The sequence below is a fragment of the Lithobates pipiens genome, unplaced genomic scaffold, assembly GCF_037356315.1.
Source record: "Lithobates pipiens isolate NorthernLeopardFrog02 unplaced genomic scaffold, aLitPip1_a1.2 Scaffold_69, whole genome shotgun sequence".
NCBI classification, from domain to species: Eukaryota; Metazoa; Chordata; class Amphibia; order Anura; family Ranidae; genus Lithobates; species Lithobates pipiens.
The window spans coordinates 360637-367120 of NW_027507891.1; positions in this window are offsets into that span (position 1 = coordinate 360637).

Sequence of the window (6484 nt, forward strand, 5' to 3'; positions counted from 1 at the left end):
ATGTCTAAACCGCTGCCAACAAAAGTCAGTACACCCCTAGGTGAAAATCTCCAAATTGGGGCCCAATTGGCCATTTTCCCTCGCCCGGTGTCATGTGACTCTTTAGTGTTACAAGGTCTCAGGTGTGAATGGGGAGCAGGTGTGATAAATTTGGTGTTATCACTCTCACTCTCTCATACTGGTCACTGGAAGTACAACATGGCACCTCATGGCAAAGAACTCTCTGAGGATCTGAAGATAAGAATTGCTGCTCTACATAAAGATGGCCTAGGCTATAAGAAGATTGCCAAGACCCTGAAACTGATCTGCAGCACGGTGGCCAAGACCATACAGCGGTATAACAGGACAGGTTCCCCTCAGAACAGGCCTCGCCATGGTCCACCAAAGAAGTTGAGGTCACGTGATCAGCGTCATATCCAGAGGTTGTCTTTGGGAAATAGACGTATGAGTGCTGCCAGCATTGCTGCAGAGGTTGTAGGGGTGGGGGTGGGGGGGTCAGCCTGTCAGTGCTCAGACCATACGCCGCACACTGCATCAAATTGGTCTGCATGGCTGTCGTCCCAGAAGGAAGCCTCTTCTAAAGATGATGCACAAGAAAGACCACAAACAGTTTGCTGAAGACAAGCAGACTAAGGAGATGGATTACTGGAACCACGTCCTGTGGTCTGATGAGACCAAGATAAAGGTATTTGGTGTCAGATGGTGACAAGCGTGTGTGGGGGCAACCAGGTGAGGAGGACAAAGACAAGTGTGTCTTGTCTACAGTCAGGCATGGTGGTGGGGGTGTCATGGTCTGGGGCTGCATGAGTGCTGCCGGCACTGGGGGGCTACAGATCATTGAGGGGACCATGAATGCCAACATGTACTGTGACATACTGAAGCAGAGCATGATCCCCTCCCTTCAGAGACTGGACCGCAGGGCAGTATTCCAACATGATAACCACCCCAAACACACCTCCAACACCACCACTGCCTTGCTAAAGAAGCTGAGGGGAAAGGTGATGGACTGGCCAAGCATGTCTCCAGACCTAAACCCTATTGATCATCTGTGGGACATCCTCAGAGGGAAGGTGGAGGAGGGGAAGGTCTCCAACATCCACCAGCTCCGTGATGTCATCATGGGGGAGGGGAAGAGGACTCCAGTGGTGACCTGTGAAGCTATGCTGACCTCCATGTCCAAGAGGGTGAAGGCAGTTGATAGAAAAGATGAACCACCGCTCCAAAGTAATCCTCGAGGACTGAAGCTCTGTCTCCTATTGATGAGCCCCGGGTGCTGACCATTACACACACACTGAGCAAACAAGCAGGACAAAACTCTGGATAGCCTCACACTGAAAAAAGATTTGAAATCCCATCTTTAATTGAAAAACGGGGGTCACATCAAAACAAAATCAAAAAATCCACAGCAAAAGGAATAACGGTACAGAAAAGTGCTGACGTGTTTCGCACCATAATCAGTGCTTAATCATAGCTATGAGTAAACACTGATTACGGTGCGAAACACGTCGGCACTTTGCAGTGCAGGTAAAATGCAGCATATTCTGTTGTTTTTTTCCTCTGGAACTGCAAGCACTGATGTGTGCGATGCCATTAGAACACATGCAACCTGCTTTCCATGTGATTTTGATACAGATAAAAAAAAAAAACGCACTGCATGTGGTGTGATCCGGCCCTGACCGGTCACTTTTATTTGCTCTGTATTTCTTGTCTCCTCTTTATCATCCTTTCCAGAGAAATTAAGATGTTCCATCTTTTTTTAATGAAAACTACGGGGTGAAAATAAGAAGAGGAATAGTAGGGATGGATGGAACGGTCTGGCTGAGCTGCGGTGGCGCGGCTCTGGGGGGCGCTTTGCATGCGCGCTCCTTCCTGACCGCCGTGTTTGCATTCGCCATAAGAGAATTCTCTGGCTGGTGGCTGAGCTCCGGATAACTGAACTGTCCCCATCCCTGGAGGACGAATGAACAATAATCGGGACGATCACTGGAATAGATCCATCATGCTGGATCGGGCGCCCGGATTGGTTGCAGAAGAAATGATCGGATTTTATTCCCGTATTCTATAAATCTGACAAAAGAGAGAAAAGCTCGATGACTGTGATATCCTCCTCCATCATTTTGCTGCTGCTTTTCAGCTTTTTCATCCACTCTGATTTATTATTTATTCATTTGTTTTTACTTTTGTTTTGTAAGGGGTTAAAATTAGAGTTAGGGGGTACTAGTAGGGTCAGGGGTTATTATTGGAGTTGGGGGATAATATTAGGGTTGGGGGCCTCTCCCATCCTCCGAGTTATTATTAGAGTTGGGGGTTATTATCGGGGTTGGGGGTTATTATTAGGGTTGGGAGATAATATTATGGTTAATATTATGACTTCTCCAGAGCCTCTCCCATCCTCCGGGACTTCTCCAGAGCCTCTCCCATCCTCCGGGACTTCTCCAGAGCCTCTCCCATCCTCCGAGACTTCTCCAGAGCATCTCCCATCCTCCAGGACTCCCAACCCCAATCCGCCCCATTATCTCCTACTCTATTAGCTTTTATCCCTGAAAACCTCTTCAGCAAAGCCTACCCGAACCCCACCTAGTCTCGGAGGATGGGAGAGGCTCTGGAGAAGTTCCGGAGGATGGGAGAGGTTCTGGAGAAGTTCACGGAGGATGGAGAGGCTCTGGAGAAGTCTCGGAGGATGGGAGAGGCTCTGGAGAAGTTCCCGGGGGATGGGAGAGGCTCTGGAGAATTCTCGGAGAATGGGAGAGGCTCTGGAGAAGTTCCCGGGGGATGGGAGAGGCTCTGGAGAAGTCTCGGAGGATGGAAGAGGCTCTGGAGAAGTTCCGGAGGATGGAAGAGGCTCTGGAGAAGTCTCGGAGGATGGAAGAGGCTCTGGAGAAGTTCCGGAGGATGGGAGAGGCTCTGGAGAAGTTCCCGGGGGATGGGAGAGGCTCTGGAGAAGTCACGGAGGATGGGAGAGGCTCCGGAGAAGTCCCGGAGAATGGGAGAGGTTCTGGAGAAGTCTCGGAAGATGGGAGAGGCTCCGGAGAAGTCCCGGAGGATGGGAGAGGCTCTGGAGAAGTCCCGGGGGATGGGAGAGGCTCTGGAGAAGTCCCGGAGGATGGAGAGGTTCTGGAGAAGTCTCGGAAGATGGGAGAGGCTCCGGAGAAGTCCCGGAGGATGGGAGAGGTTCTGGAGAAGTCCCGGAGGATGGAGAGGCTCCGGAGAAGTTCCCGGGGGATGGGAGAGGCTCCGGAGAAGTCTCGGAGGATGGGAGAGGCTCCGGAGAAGTCCCGGAGGATGGAGAGGTTCTGGAGAAGTCTCGGAGGATGGGAGAGGCTCCGGAGAAGTTCCCGGGGGATGGGAGAGGCTCCGGAGAAGTCTCGGAGGATGGGAGAGGCTCCGGAGAAGTCTCGGAGGATGGGAGAGGCTCCGGAGAAGTTCCCGGGGGATGGGAGAGGCTCCGGAGAAGTCTCGGAGGATGGGAGAGGCTCCGGAGAAGTTCCCGGGGGATGGGAGAGGCTCTGGAGAAGTCTCAGAGGATGGGAGAGGCTCTGGAGAATTCTCGGAGAATGGGAGAGGCTCTGGAGAAGTTCCCGGGGGATGGGAGAGGCTCTGGAGAAGTCTCAGGGGATGGAAGAGGCTCTGGAGAAGTTCCGGAGGATGGAAGAGGCTCTGGAGAAGTCTCGGAGGATGGAAGAGGCTCTGGGGAAGTTCCGGAGGATGGGAGAGGCTCTGGAGAAGTTCCCGGGGGATGGGAGAGGCTCTGGAGAAGTTCCCGGGGGATGGGAGAGGCTCTGGAGAAGTCACGGAGGATGGGAGAGGCTCCGGAGAAGTCCCGGAGAATGGGAGAGGTTCTGAAAAAGTCTCGGAGGATGGGAGAGGCTCTGGAGAAGTTCCCGGGGGATGGGAGAGGCTCTGGAGAAGTCTCGGAGGATAGAAGAGGCTCTGGTGAAGTCCCGGGGGATGGGAGAGGCTCTGGAGAAGTCCCGGAGGATGGAGAGGTTCTGGAGAAGTCCCGGAAGATGGGAGAGGCTCCGGAGAAGTCCCGGAGGATGGGAGAGGTTCTGGAGAAGTCTCGGAGGATGGGAGAGGCTCCGGAGAAGTTCCCGGGGGATGGGAGAGGCTCCGGAGAAGTCTCGGAGGATGGGAGAGGCTCCGGAGATGTCCCGGAGGATGGAGAGGTTCTGGAGAAGTCTCGGAGGATGGGAGAGGCTCCGGAGAAGTCCCGGAGGATGGGAGAGGTTCTGGAGAAGTCTCGGAGGATGGGAGAGGTTCTGGAGAAGTCTCGGAGGATGGGAGAGGCTCTGGAGAAGTTCCCGGGGGATGGGAGAGGCTCTGGAGAAGTTCCAGAGGATGGGAGAGGCTCTGGAGAAGTTCCCGGGGGATGGGAGAGGCTCTGGAGAAGTTCCGGAGGATGGGAGAGGCTCTGGAGAAGTCTCGGAGGATGGGAGAGGTTCTGGAGAAGTCTCGGAGGATGGGAGAGGTTCTGGAGAAGTCTCGGAGGATGGGAGAGGTTCTGGAGAAGTCTCGGAGGATGGGAGAGGTTCTGGAGAAGTCCCGGAGGATGAGAGAGGTTCTGGAGAAGTCCCGGAGGATGGGAGAGGTTCTGGAGAAGTCCCGGAGGATGGGAGAGGTTCTGGAGAAGTCTCGGAGGATGGGAGAGGCTCTGGAGAAGTCTCGGAGGATGGGAGAGGCTCTGGAGAAGTTCCCGGGGGATGGGAGAGGCTCTGGAGAAGTTCCGGAGGATGGGAGAGGCTCTGGAGAAATCTCGGAGAATGGGAGAGGCTCTGGAGAAGTCCCGGAGAATGGGAGAGGCTCTGGAGAAGTCTCGGAGGATGGGAAAGATTCCGGAGAAGTCCTGGAGGCCGGGAGAGGCTCTGGAGAAGTTCCGGAGGATGGGAGAGGCTCTGGAGAAGTCTCGGAGGATGGGAAAGATTCCGGAGAAGTCCTGGAGGATGGGAGAGGTTCTGGAGAAGTTCCGGAGGATGGGAGAGGCTCTGGAGAAGTCTCGGAGGATGGGAGAGGCTCTGGAGAAGTCCCAGAGGATGGGAGAGGTTCTGGAGAAGTCTAGGAGGATGGGAGAGGTTCTGGAGAAGTCTCGGAGGATGGGAGAGGCTCTGGAGAAGTTCCAGAGGATGGGAGAGGCTCTGGAGAAGTTCCCGGGGGATGGGAGAGGCTCTGGAGAAGTTCCGGAGGATGGGAGAGGCTCTGGAGAAGTCTCGGAGGATGGGAGAGGTTCTGGAGAAGTCTCGGAGGATGGGAGAGGTTCTGGAGAAGTCTCGGAGGATGGGAGAGGTTCTGGAGAAGTCTCGGAGGATGGGAGAGGTTCTGGAGAAGTCCCGGAGGATGGGAGAGGTTCTGGAGAAGTCCCGGAGGATGGGAGAGGCTCTGGAGAAGTCTCGGAGGATGGGAGAGGCTCTGGAGAAGTTCCCGGGGGATGGGAGAGGCTCTGGAGAAGTTCCGGAGGATGGGAGAGGCTCTGGAGAAATCTCGGAGAATGGGAGAGGCTCTGGAGAAGTCCCGGAGAATGGGAGAGGCTCTGGAGAAGTCTCGGAGGATGGGAAAGATTCCGGAGAAGTCCTGGAGGCCGGGAGAGGCTCTGGAGAAGTTCCGGAGGATGGGAGAGGCTCTGGAGAAGTCTCGGAGGATGGGAAAGATTCCGGAGAAGTCCTGGAGGATGGGAGAGGTTCTGGAGACGTTCCGGAGGATGGGAGAGGCTCTGGAGAAGTCCCGGAGGATGGGAGAGGCTCTGGAGAAGTCTCGGAGGATGGGAGAGGCTCTGGAGAAGTCCCGGAGGATGGGAGAGGCTCTGGAGAAGTCCCGGAGGATGGGAGAGGTTCTGGAGAAGTTCCGGAGGATGGGAGAGGCTCTGGAGAAGTCCCGGAGGATGGGAGAGGCTCTGGAGAAGTCCCGGAGGATGGGAGAGGCTCTGGAGAAGTTCCGGAGGATGGGAGAGGCTCTGGAGAAGTCTCGGAGGATGGGAAAGATTCCGGAGAAGTCCTGGAGGCCGGGAGAGGCTCTGGAGAAGTTCCGGAGGATGGGAGAGGCTCTGGAGAAGTCTCGGAGGATGGGAAAGATTCCGGAGAAGTCCTGGAGGATGGGAGAGGTTCTGGAGAAGTTCCGGAGGATGGGAGAGGCTCTGGAGAAGTCCCGGAGGATGGGAGAGGCTCTGGAGAAGTCTCGGAGGATGGGAGAGGCTCTGGAGAAGTCCCGGAGGATGGGAGAGGCTCTGGAGAAGTCCCGGAGGATGGGAGAGGTTCTGGAGAAGTCCCGGAGGATGGGAGAGGTTCTGGAGAAGTTCCGGAGGATGGGAGAGGCTCTGGAGAAGTCCCGGAGGATGGGAGAGGCTCTGGAGAAGTCCCGGAGGATGGGAGAGGCTCTGGAGAAGTTCCGGAGGATGGGAGAGGCTCTGGAGAAGTCTCGGAGGATGGGAAAGATTCCGGAGAAGTCCTGGAGGATGGGAGAGGTTCTGGAGAAGTTCCGGAGGATGGGAGAGGCT